Below are 15292 nucleotides of genomic sequence, written 5' to 3'. Positions count from 1 at the left end.
AGAAGACGGAAACGGGGACCTCAAGGTATAAAGGAAAAATATAAAACCCAGCGACTTAGAAATTACAAATCATGGATATTAATACGAATAGCAATATAAAGACACGGTAGAATTAAGAATAGTATCACCCCAAGGTAATGGTAGAAGTAAATATATTTTTTCTAGAGGAAGATTGAAAAGAAGGATGACAGAAATGATAATTGGAAAAATATCAAGGGTTAAAACTGGATTAAGCATTTCCACAATCGTTTGGATGTATGAACTAAGAAAGAAAGTATAGGAATGATGAGAATAATGGAACGAAAAAGCTAAATTTATAATGGAAATATCAGACAGAGTAATCGAGGCAGATCACCGTATTTAATTATAGAGATCTTAATTTCCTTACTCGTCGAGGAATCAAATCTTTTAGATTTTGAAGATTTTCTTTAAATTCCTTGAATTCCGAAATTCAACCGTGACTACGTCAAAAGATATAACGAAACTTTATTTACTCATTTCACTCTTTTGTGATAGCTTCATTCATACGCTTCGATTAATCGAATCATTTTATCCATATTACTCAATGATGATAAAAACTCTATTTATCGACTCATATTCGTCATGAAAACATTTTATTGTTAACCATGATGACCACACTCAAATTTCGGGACGAAATTTCTTTAACGGGTAGGTACTGTGATGATCCGGGAATTTTCGACCAAATTTAAACTTAATCTCTATATGATTTCGACACAATAAGTAAAGTCTATTAAGTTGAGTCTCAAAACTTGTGAACTATTTTAATATATTCAGTTACCCTGCGACTATTTCTGACGATTCACGAACCTTTAAATTATAAACAGAAATTCAAATATAAATAATTGTGTATGTAAATAAATAGATATAATAAATTAAATATAATAATAAACTATTATGGGATTTAATTATTATGAAAGATAGCTTAATATAACTAAAACCTGTTATCTTAAATATATAGTCTATAAATTATTTCGAACATAATTTGTCAACGGTAACAATGTATTAAATATATAAGTTATACTATGAGTTTAATTGTTTAATATATATAACTAATATGATTATCTATTTAAAAAAATAATCATAATAATTGAATATATATATATATATATATATATATATATATATATATATATATATATATATATATATATATATATATATATATATATATATATATGTAAATGCGACTTCTCTACATAATTATTAACTGTATGTATAAATATTAAATACTCAAAATATGTTATTATATAATATATTATATAGTAAATAATGTGTAATATTAATAAATTAAGATTAAAATATTGTTGATATACTTACTTTCATTATTATTATTAATATTAAAAACTAATAATTATATGGTTAATAATATTATGTTACTTTATAAGAATTAATACTAATATATATATATGTATATACAAATAATAATCGATATATAATATTATACAAACACAGTTATGCAAATACATATATGTATATAAAAATATAGTTATATATATATATATATATATATATATATATATATATACATAAATACATAAACATATATATAAATTATATAAATACCAAATATATATAAATCAATATAAACTACTGTTAGATATGTAAGGGTTATATAAATTCGAAATAATATGTATACAATATCAATCGCTATCTTCCTGCTGAAATCAGTCTAATTAATTAATATATATCTATCAAATTCACCACAGGATCAAACAAGAATTTGTTTTACATCGTTTTCTGCTTTTCTCAATTTTTGGTATTTTCTTCTTGAATTGATTCTGCCTGTCTGCTCTACAGTTGTATAAATCAAACGTTCCTCACATGATATTCCATTAACATTACTCCCTCAAGAACAAATGCAACTCATTTAAACAAATTCTGATTTATATATATATTTCTGTATTAGCCGATACCTCTGTTTTGGTTCCATTTTCAAACAGTCCAATTTCAAACAAAAACACAATATCTAAAAATGCAACTCTGTTAGGATTCATCCAGTAAATCTAACTGCAAAATCACAGCTTCCAAATCTTCCTATTCGTCACGAATTTTGGAGTCAAAGTTGAATTTGAAAAAGTCAAACTTTTGTTCTTTCGTGAAATTCATGAATGTGTTTATGTTTCAAGTCAAATTGAGAGTTTAGAAAGTTTCTAAGAACGAAGTTGAACTTATTTCATTTAGGACTCATGATCTAAAAACTCATAAATTTTCGAATTTGATTTTGGGTGTTCTTCGTTGTTTTGAACAACAGATACAGATACATTTTTTTATTTTTTTTATTCTTTGATAAACAATGACAATCACTCAAATTGTTATGTTCAAATTCAAGTTCTAATTCAGATTACAAACATGTTGTTATGATTCTCATCAGTTCTGGGTCGAGTTTGAAACTGAGAATGGAGAAGAGAAAATGGAAACAATTATTTTCGGGTTAAATATTCACGGGTTTAGTATTAGTTCAGAAAAATGGATTTTTTGGAGTGGTCTTGGGTGTTTGTGTGTAACAAGAGGTCGGGGGTTCGAGTCCGGTCTTCGACAACTCTTTTTAGAAAAAGGATTCTAAGGGTATACACTTTTATATATTTTTATTATTATTTATCAATTATTATTATTATATTTATTATTATTATTGTTGTTATTATAGTAAATATTATTGTTATTGCTATTGTTAGTATTATCCTATAATATTATGATTATTATTATTGTTAGTAAGATAAGTATTAGTTATCAGTTATTATTATTAAGATTATTATTATTATTATCATTTTTATTAAAACGAATACATGTATCATATTATGATTATTAGTATTATCATTACTACAAATATTATTGTTATTATTAGTATTATTATCATTATATTATTAATGTTAGTATTATTATTATGATTTCAAGGTTATTAAACAGGTTAATAACACAAGTATATAGTAAAGGTTGTTATATTAAAGATTATAGAAATTTGTTATAATTATATGATACATGTAAAATTATAATTTTGATACAAATTAAAGTTAGGAGAAGCCATAGTTATTAACTACGAAGATTATGATTAATATGACCATGAAAATAAAGGTTTTCAAAATATTATTAAAATTAAATATAGAAATTTTGATATAAATATTATTATTATGAAAATGACTTGAACTTTAATCAAGATATGATTTAATGGAATTAGTAAAATTATTATAACTATTCTTATCATATTTATTATAATTATGATACAATTTAGTATTATTATCATTATTAATATCAATATTTTATTAACATTATTATTATCACTTTTATCATTATTATTATAAAATAACATTGTTATTATTAATATTGATGTTATCATAATAAATAATTTAACAAATGAATAGAAATATACTTAATACACATACTTAAACTATATTAATATTTTATTTAATAAAATATATAAAATGAATAAACCTAATTAAATAATGAAATATATAAGTATTAATATAAAAACTATATCAATAATATATATATATATATATATATATATATATATATATATATATATATATATTTATATATATATATATATATATATATATATATATATATATATATATATATATATATATATATATATATATATATATATATATATATATATTTGTTTGATTACAAGTATATGTTTTAATATAAATATGAATGATCTAGGTTCGTGAATCCGAGGCCAACCCTGCATTGTTAGATGTCGTCTTATGTATTTTTACTACAAAATACATTAGGTGAGTTTCATTTGCCCTTTTTACTCTTTACCTTTTTGGGCTGAGAATACATGCAAATGCTTTATTAACTGTTTTACAATATTTATATGTGTGAGTTTCATTTCCCTTTTTACTCATTACATTTTTGGGCTGAGAATACATGCGCAAAATTTTATAAATGCTTTACGAAATAGACACAAGTAATCGAAACTACATTATATGGTTGAATTATCGAAATCGAATATGCCCTTTTTATTAAGTCTGGTAATCTAAGAATTAGGGAACAGACACCCTAATTGACGCGAACTCTAAAGATAGATCTATCGGGCCCAACAAGCCCCATCCAAAGTATCGGATGCTTTAGTACTTCGAAATTTATATCATGTCCGAAGGAGGATCCCGGAATGATAGGGGATATTCTTATATGTATATTGTGAATGTCGGTTACCAGGTGTTCAGTCCATATGAATGATATTTTTGTCTATATGCATGGGACGTATGTTTATGAGAAATGGAAATATGAAATCTTGTGGTCTATTAAAAATATGAAATGATTATTTATGTTAAACTAATGAACTCACCAACCTTTTGGTTGACACTTGAAAGCATGTTTATTCTCAGGTATAAAAGAAGTCTTCCGCTGTGCAATTGCTCATTTAAAAGATATTACTTGGAGTCATTCATGACATATTTCAAAAGATGTTGCATTCGAGTCGTTGGGTTCATCAAGATTATTATTTAGACAATTATAGTTGAATATATTATGAAATGATTTGCATGTCATCAATTTTCGATATAAAGCAAGTTTGTCTTTTAAAAACGAATGCAATGTTTGTAAAATGTATCATATAGAGGTCAAGTACCTCGCGATGTAACCAACTATTGTGAATCGTTTGTAATCGATATGGACTTTGTCCGGATGGATTAGGACGGGTCCTTTCACACTCGCCAAGTGCACTTTCAGGGGGTGATATACATACGTTAAGTCTAGTTACCGGGTGCCCACGGTTAAGCATATACTTTTCATACTGATTTAAACTGCTGATTGAAGCACTGAAATCTCGTGGTCTACATTACTTTACTGATTACAAACTATAGCTCACCAACATTCGTGTTAACTTTTAAGCGTGTATTTCTCAGGTGCTTAGACGATGTTGCTTCCGCTGTTAGACTTGATTTCTTGGTGTTATAGACTTGCTGTTACGGACCTGCTGTGTTAGATTTCCGCTGCATTACTTAGAGATGCCTCAATCATGAAACTTTTATTTTGCATTCGTAACTTATATTATTTTCAAACAATGGCTTTGTAACGACCTTTGGGTCACATACTTATGTTAACGCTTCTATTCATAGGAAGCACGTTATCTTTTGTAAAACGCTATCTTTTTATGAATGCAAAACTGGTTTTCAAACAGCATATAGTATTTGACCTTGTAATGATCTTATTGTTGATGAACCGTACACGATGGCTTTGTACGGGGCGTCACATTTGCTAATGTCTCTGATTTTAAAAATTGCATCATCAATTATGTTATGCGTAATGGTTATAAGTTATATTTTGAGGTAAGTAAGAAAAACATTTTTATGGTTAAATGTGAGATAAGGTTGCCACATAAAAGGAAGGTTCCAATTGAACTGGATAAGCCTCTTTTAGATTGTGGGCATCAAAGATGGGAGATTAAGAGACAATTCAAATCAAGTCATTAAAGAAAATCCACACATGCTCAAGAGATTATAATTTGGGATCACTGGTTACTAGTGAATGGATTGGTACAAAGTTAAAACACAAAATTACACAGAATCCAAAGATAACACTTATGCAGATGCAACAAAGCATGATGAAAAGTTTTCTGTTAAAGTTATTTTAAACCAATGTCGCAGAGCTAAGACCATGGTGAGATATCATGATGTGATGTTCACAAGTACTCACTATACCAGAATTTGAGATTATGGGGCTGCAATAGAGAAGTCAAATCCAGGAAGTACAGTCAAAATAGATGTACAATCCATGCAGAATGGTCAAACTGTCTTCCAAAGGATTTATGTTTGTTTTGGAGCTATCAAAGAGGGGTTTGTTAATGGTTGCAGAAAGGTGATTGGTTTAGATGGATGCTTCCTAGAAGGTATTTCAAGTGGTCAACTTTTGAGTGCAGTTGGAAAGGATGCAAACAAGTGAACAACCAAGTGTATCCATTTGCTAAAGAATGATCTTAACTTAGAGCAATGGTGAAGAAGAAGAAATATATCCAGATCAACACAAGGTATAATATGTATGCTTTATATACTCATATTAGTATTTTATAGACAGATAATTGGACTTGGTTTGTGAATATGTTATAATATGTATTATACAAGGTCTTATAGAGGCAGTTAAGACTATTCTTCCAAATGTAGAGCATAGACAGTGTGCAAGACATGTTTATGCAAACTTTTCTAAAAGGTGGCCTGGTCTACAATATAAACAGTTGTTTTGGCAAGCAGCAAAGTTCATATACATTGAAAAGTTTGATTTCATTCTTCAAAATATCAAAGATATCAATGATGAAGCATATCACACCTTGGCAGATAAAAGACCAGCAACATGGAGTAGGGTTTTTTACAGACCAGGATTTGACTGTGATATAGTTGAAAATGGAATTTCTGAATGCTGGAACTCAATGATCAAAGATGCCAAAGCAAAGGCTATTAGTGGAATGTTAGAAGATATACAAATCAAAGTAATGGCAAGGTTAGTGGAGGAAAGAACAATTGCAGAGAAGTGGAATCATGAAGTTTGTCCAACAATTAGGGTAAAAATTCAAACCAACGAGAGGCTTCGAAGTTATATATATATATATATATATATATATATATATATATATATATATATATATATATATATATATATATATATATATATATATATATTCAGTGTTATTATCTTAGCATTGGTGATTGTTTGGGCTAGTGGTATACAGGAGTTTGAAGTTAGAACTACTGCCAATGAAGAGGTCTTACTGTTAACCTACTAAACAAGACATGCTTATGTATAGGTTGGCAGGTAATTGGTATTCCATGTCCTCATGCAATTGCAACTCAGTATCATGTTTGTAAGAATGTTGAATCATTAGTTAGTGACAATCAGAAGAAATCAAAGTTCATTGATGCTTATAGCAACTTCATAAAATCTATTGGTGGTGACATCCAATGGCCTAAGATAGATAAGCCAGAACCTTTACCACCAATTCAAAGGAGAATGCATGTGTACCTTCTGTTAAGAGGAAAAGATCAACTACTGAGAATGAATGTACTGGATCAGTTAGGTCTACAAGGTCAAGAAAGTGCACTAACTCTGGTCAACATGGTCACAACAGAGTAAGTTGTACTAACCCAGCACATCTAATCTCAGAATTAGTTGTAAACAAGAAAGGAGGACCGATAGTTATTAATCAGACTAGAAGTGATAGGATAGCCAGAGTAGAATCATTTGCTAGTAGTGTTACTACAAGGGGGTAGTGGTACATTTACAACTAGCGGTGGTACAACTAAGGGTGGTGGTACATCTAAAAGTGGTGGTGTTAATACTAGAGGTGGTGTTGGTGTTAAAACAAGAGGTAGTGGTGGTGGTGTTAATACTAGAGGTGGTGGTGTTAAAACAGGAGGTGGTGGTGGTGTTAATATAAGTGGTGGTGGTGTTAAAATAAGAGGTGGAGGTACAATTAGAGGAAGAGGTGGTGGTACAGTTAGAATGAAGGTGTTGGATGACATACCATTGACTCTAGATCCATCAAAGGTTGAAGGTCCATCAAAGGTTGAAGGTCCATCAAAGGCTCAAGGTCTATCAAAGGCTGAAGGTCCATCAATAACTGAATGACCAGAATTGAGTGAAGAAGAAGAAGATCCATTAGTTGCTTTCATAGATGCAGAACTTGATAAGGGAAATAAGTCTGACAGAATCAGTGTTGCTCCAAAGGCAACACAACTTGATGGTAAGGTAAACAAGTCTGAAAGAATCAATGTTGCTCCAAAGGCAAAAAAACAAACCATCTGCCCCCCCCCCCCCCCCCCAGGAAAAAAGTCTGAGAGAATCTTAATTCAAAAAATAACCAAAAATATTATCACCAAAGATGGGGTTGGGATGACTAAAGGGAAACCAATTCAGCTTATTTAAATATGGGACAAGTACTTAGTAGATGCTTGCAATTGAACCAAACATGGTATTTTGTATGAAATGTGATTGTTGCAAGTTTAATTATGTATAAGGTAATGTAATTGTAGGATGCTACTTATGTTATGTTTAACTTTTGTTATGGTTTGTAACTGCTACTGGTAGGTTCACTACTACTAATGTTTGTAAAGCCTTTGTTATGGTTTGTAATCAAACAACTAGTAGGTTTAAATGCAACTTAAGTTTGTAATGGTTTAAAAGCAACTTTTGTAAAGGTTTTGTTTGTAAAAACAACTTATTGTAATGGTTCACTTCTACTTTTTGTTGGCTTTGATTTATTGATTTAACTTGCATTCAATCCAGCAATTGTATTGGTTTTTATTTTGTTTGATTACACTTGCATTCAATTCCAACAACCACATTAAACAAACTTCACAACAACTTGAAAATTTCATTAAAAACAAGGGCATTGTTCCAGATTTCATTACACTAAACAACCAAAATACGCACCTAAACAAACCAAAATACAAGCTTTGATTACACTAAACAACCAATACATTGGCATTGTTCCAGATTTTAGTAAAACAAAGCTTTCTTACTTACTAGAAAACAAACATAACCAAAAAGATTAAGATTACACAAATCCACACCAATAATTTGACCCCCATCTTCATCTTTGCAAGTTCTGCTTCCAGTTGTTGTTTATCTTCAATCATTTGATAAAACTTTCTACTATACCATTCATATGGAAGCTCTGGATTGATCCACTAGAAGTAGGTGCATCGTTGTTCAAGAGGACGCCTATAATTTGGGCAACTCCGAAATCGACGAGCTGGGTTTGTTCGTGTGAAAATGTCCAACTACCTGCAACATCACCACAAAATCATCTTTGAAATCCATTGTTGTTCATCTTCGTGTACTGTAGGTTGAGCAAAGAACAATGGAGAGAACGAAGAGAGATACGAACCCTATTATGGGATTGAGGGGTTATAAATAAGAAGGATATATGAGTTGAAATTTCAGGTGGAATATACATATGTCTAGTTTTTAAAGATAAAAAGCCCAGGTTGCCAAAAAATACTCCAATTTTAAAATTTTTGAACACGCAATCCTTTTTTTGAGCAAAAATAATATTGAAATCCTTTTCGGGCTTATGCGATTTGGGGGTTACCTTAATTGTCAAATTGGGTAACTTATGTTACCTTTTCGGGCCATTTGCCCTTTTATTTAATCAAGGTAATCCACAATATTCAATATCGTTTCCTTTTCCTTTTAGAATTCTTTCTATAGCTAAATAAAATGTTGAGTTATTCAACAAATACTAAATTAATGATCTATGTTACGTGATCATTAATAACATCTACACGATTCTTAATAGAGTATCTGCTAAGATCGTTAATTTATTTCTTCGTGGATCACAATTATTTCATGATAATCAATATCGTATCTATCTTTGAGTTTTTTTTTTCTCTAATACACTAGGATCTTCGATCATATAGTATGAACAAATTCTAAGGACTCGTCAAGTTATTTGCAAAAAATGCACGGTATTGCTTTTTCTTGTTCAGAACAATTGTTATTTCCATTTAGGTTTTTTAAATTACCCATTAATTTAAGATGTTTTTTCACACTCCGAACTCACATCATAAAGTTCTTTTCGCTTACATCGAAAGGAACAAATTTAGGCTTCGTTATGTTCGACATATATGCTATTATCAAAATTGAGACAAAGCAAACGATAAATTAAATTTCATGTATATCAACACATAGCCAAAAACATACGCTTGACAGAATTACAAATATTAAAAGCCCAGCCAAAAATATAATTCAGTTCATGGTAGACTAACTAGAGGGATGGATGCTACTATTATCAATACAATAATAAAAATCAAAACAGGTTAATCATCTTCTCAATTTTTTTTTGAAAATAATAATCTGAGAAAAGGGAAAGATTAATTTGTGAAAATGTGAACGAATAGACGTTTGCTTATGCTATAAAATATTTCCGTTGTAATGTCGTTATTTGACGTTTATAATCGTTATCTAATAGTTGTATTTAAAATAATATTTATAAAAAATTATAATTAATCAATATAAATATGTTTAGTATAAATACCGAGAATAAGATAAAATAAATATTAGTATGTACAATGATTTAATAATATAGGAATAAAAGTTAAATGCTTAATATAAATAATGATTAGTTACAAAAATAAACATTAGTAAATATAAATATGAGAGGTGATACTCACACATAATTTTTTGATCAATCTACACTTTTATCTCATAAATTCACAGTTATATCTCAAATAGCTGAACTTATATTATTATTTTAAATATAAATATAATTTAGGGTATAATAGTGAATTAGGTATAGATGGATCAAAAAGTGGTGTGTGAGGATCACCTCTCTAAATAAAAGTTAGAAAACATAAATATAAATGTTAGTTTTCACATATAAATGTTATTGAAAGTAATAAAGGCTAGATAGTATAAATATAAATGTAAAATACATATGTAAATGTTAGTAAACATTGTAAAAATTAGAAAGTTAATAGTTCAAATACTAGTGGTTCACATAATAGTAGTTCAAGATGTTGGTAGTATAATATTTCTTTTGAGTGTGTATGTTAATATTTCATTGTACTGTTTATGATGATGATGGCGATGACCAATATATTATTTAAATTATTTGTTTATCTTAATTAGTAACTTGAGTTAACCTTGATTTTATGAAGCTCTAGATATGATAACGTGTTATAATTTAGTTGTTTTGACAACTATTAGCGGTCTAGTCTTTGCACTAAGACTTTTAACAAATGTAAGAACGGAGATAGTGATGGAAGAGATGATTTAAACTGTTAAACACTTGTATAAGTGCTAGAATTATGTAAATTTGCTCCAAGCTCTATATATAATACATATTTGAATGGCATCGGGTTGGGTTTGGGTCGGGTTTAGGTAATCCCGGACCCGAACCCGATTAAGAAACCCCGCCCCAAACTCGGCCCGAAACCCGTCAGGTTTCCATTTACTTACATACTATCGGATTTCGGGTTTCTCCACGGGTAAACAGGTATACCCGATTCGTCATTATGTATCTATTTTTCAATAAGTTACCAAATCAAAATATCGAAAAATAACTTAACTACTTCATGTTTAAAGTATTATAAAATATCACATACAAAATGTGACGACCCGGAAATTTTCGATCAAATTTAAACTTAATCTTAATATGATTTCAACATGATAAGCAAAGTCAGTAATATTGAGTCTCAAAACTTTTAAACTGTTTACATGGATTCATTTAACCTGTGACTACTCCCGACGATTCACGAACAATTGTTTGCAAATAAATATATATATATATATATGATTAATTATTATTATATGTATATTTTAGTATATATAAGATTTATAAATAATAAATGTTCAATAAAGGTTATCATATTGTATATTATTATTAAATATTACATAATAATATATAATACAAGTTAAACTATAGTTGTTATATTAATATTATTACTCTCATTATCATTATAAATATTAATATTAATATTAATATTAATATCAGTATTATTAATATTATTGGAAATTTGATACATTTGATTTGTTACATTATTATTAATATTGTTATCATTGTTAATAACATTATTATTATAACTAGTAGTAAAATTTTAATTTTAGTTAATATGATTTATAGATATTATTATTAAAATATATATTTAGTATTCATTATGATATAATACATATTATATAGTTATACTACATAATCTATAATAAGTAAATACTAATATATTAAATATAGTTGTTGTAATAAAGATATTAATTTCATTATTTTTATTAAAATAAATATTAATAACAGTATTAATAATATTATGATATAAATATGAAATTTAATAAATTGTTATATTATTATTATTATTATTAATATTATTATCATTAACAATAGTAATACTATTATAATTAGTATTATTATAATTAGTATTATGAATAATATTATTATTACCATTTTTTATATCATTATTATTATCTAATATTATTTTAATTATTATTAAAATAATTATTATTAGTGTTATTAATAATATTATTGGAAATAATCCATTTTGTTGTTATAAACATTAATAGTATGATTATAATCATTTTCTTTTATTAATTGGTATCCTTATTATTATTTATTATTATTATTAATATAATTATTATTATAATTATTAGAATTTATTTATTTTATAAACTATAAATCAATGAAATCACGTACGAATCTGTTATTGTAGCTTTCATACTGTAATTGATTTCCAAAATTCGTACCAATCACGATCTAATCAAATGAACAAACCAAAAAAATCTGTTAGCAATCGTTATCCAGATTTCTTTTTATTTTATTTTATTTTTATTTTTTTTCATGAGCAATTATTATCCTGTCGACACCAATTCGATATAAAACGAGCAATACAAGTTGTTAATATATACCATACGACTTCAATTATCCACTATAGATTTCAGAAATCATTTAACATTTTTTTTTATTTTAGATTAAACAGAAAAGGGAAGAACACAGAATAATACTCTGTTTGTGTAAAATTTTTAAAAAAATTCGATTTCGAGTAAGATATCAAAATGTGTAATTGCAGTCTTGTTAGGAACCTTTTAAACAAACTATCTGTAAAGTTTCATACCCCAATTCCTAATATCAAGTATGAATTTTCGAGTCAAAGGTTATTTCTTAAAAAGTCAAACTTTGTATTCTTCACGAAATTCGTTTTTGTTGTAATGTTTCTGTTAAAATTAATAATTTCTAAAGTTTTTAGGAGCGTTGTACTATCAAATTTAGGTGGCAATTGTGATCCAAAACGTTTACAAATTTGAAATTGAATTTGAGTTCACGAACAAGCTATTCCACTGTTTTATTTTTTTATTTTTGTTCTTCTTATGTTTGATGATTTAAAATCAATGATTATAAATTGTTTTATTTGGTTTGAAAATCCAAAACACGTTTATTTGATTTGCTGTTATGATTTTGGAATTTTGAATTGGTCGATTAGATTGAGAAAGAAGAAAGAAAACTAAAACAGAATAAATAAGGATTATAAATTAATAAGATGGGATTTAATCAGGAAAACATAAACGGTTTAGTGGTTAGATGGTGTTGTGTGTGAGCGTGAGGTCTCGGGTTCGATCCCAGCTTGGTGCATTTTTTTAAAGGGATTTCTAAGGTAGTTTATTACCATTTTTATTATTATTATTATTATTATTATTATTATTATTATTATTATTATTATTATTATTATTATTATTATTATTATTGCTAGTGTTAATTATTGTTATTATTATTACTAATATTATTATCATTACTTAGTATTATTGTTATTATTATTACTGATATTAACATTTGTATTATTATTATTATAATTAAGATCATTATTATTATTATTATTATCATTATTGTGAACATAATACAAATTACCATCATAAATATTATTATTAGTATCATCTTATAAATTATTAGTATTATTATTGTTATTATCAACAAAAGTATTAGTAATAAAATCATTATTATTGATAATATGATTAGTAGTATGGTTATAATTAAACTTATTATCATTATTATCATTAGTAGTAAAATTGTTATATTCATAGTTATTATTATTAGTATTACTACAAATAGATATTTTTATATAAAAAAATACATTACAAGAATATTAATATCACATATCACTATAATTTTATTATTAATAAGATAGTAACTAAGCTATATATAAAATATATCAATTAATATATACATATATTTTTTTTATATATAAACCCTAATATAAATTATTATTATTAATATGTTATAATAAAAGATAAACACTAGTTAAATAAAATATATAAATTAAATATATCTATATCTATATAACAAATAATTTAACAAGTATATTATTAAAATAATATATATATATTTATTCAATTACGATTATGTGTGTAAATATATATACAAATGATATAGGTTCGTGAATCCTAGGTCAACCCTGCATTGTTCAGTTGTTCAATATCGTCATATGTATTTTTACTACAAAATACAGTATTGTGAGTTTTATTTCCTCCCTTTTTAAATACTTTTGCAATATATATTTTTGGGACTGAGAATACATGCGCTGTTTTATAAATGCTTTACGAAATAGACACAAGTAATCGAAACTACATTATATGGTTGAATGGATCGAAGCCGAATATGCCCCTTTTAGCCTGGTAATCTAAGAATTAGTAAACCAGTCTACTAATTGACGTGAATCCTAAAAATAGATCTATTGGGCCTAACAAACCCCATCTGTTGTTGCGGATGCTTTAGTACTTCGAAATTTATCATGTCCGAATGGAGTCCCGGAATGATGGGGATATTCTATATGCATCTTGTAAATGTCGATTATCAGGTGTTCAATCCATATGAATGCTTTTTGTCTCTATGTATGGGACGTATATTTATGAGAAATGAAAATGAAAATCTTGTGGTCTATTAAAATGATGAAAATGATCGATTATGATAAACTAATGAACTCATCAACCTTTTGGTTGACACTTTAAAGCATGTTTATTCTCAGGTATGAAAGAAATTTTCCGCTATGCATTTGCTCATTTTAGAGATATTACTTGGAGTCATTCATGACATATTCAAAAGACGTTGCATTCGAGTCATTGAGTTCATCAAAATTATTATTAAGTCAATTATAGTTGGATATATTATGAAATGGTATACATGCCGTCAATTTTCGATGTAATGAAAGTTTGTCTTTTAAAAACGAATGCAATGTTTCTAAAATGTATCATATAGAGGTCAAGTACCTCGCGATGTAATCAACTATTGTGAATCGTTTATAATGTATATGAACGGGTCCTTTCACAAAAAGCTGATTGAAAAGTTTCTAAAATACTCAAATACACAAAGTATATTAAATATCACATCCCGGGAAAACTTATTGTATATGATTTATATTGAATAAAATTATACTCGTTTTCAAAACAAATAAGAGAGAAATCTTTCATACATTAACAATATAATACTACTACTAAAATTTTACATAAAAATTATTATTAAAATTCCTCGGACCGGGTATACGAGTATGCGGGTCGGGTATACAGGTCGGGTAAACGGGTTTTTATCCAAAACCATACCCGAACCCGAACCCGAACCCGGAATTTTTTGTAATCATTCCCATACCCGGCCCATGACCCGACGGAATCGGGTCAGACCCGGCCCAATTATAACGAGTTTCGGGTTTCTCCATCGGGTACGGGTCATTTTGTCATCCCTAAATACGCATCTAACTAGCTTAGAATAAAAGCATAATATTATGGGGATTGATTATTTTTTACTATTGGTCGGAGGTCCTCTTGAAATTAATTTCTCTGCCCTTAAGTAGAGAGGAGTGACTTT

The sequence above is a fragment of the Rutidosis leptorrhynchoides genome, chromosome 8 (assembly GCF_046630445.1).
Source record: "Rutidosis leptorrhynchoides isolate AG116_Rl617_1_P2 chromosome 8, CSIRO_AGI_Rlap_v1, whole genome shotgun sequence".
Lineage (NCBI taxonomy): Eukaryota > Viridiplantae > Streptophyta > Magnoliopsida > Asterales > Asteraceae > Rutidosis > Rutidosis leptorrhynchoides.
The sequence above is the reverse complement of the archived record's forward strand: the minus strand, read 5'-3'. Positions refer to the sequence as shown.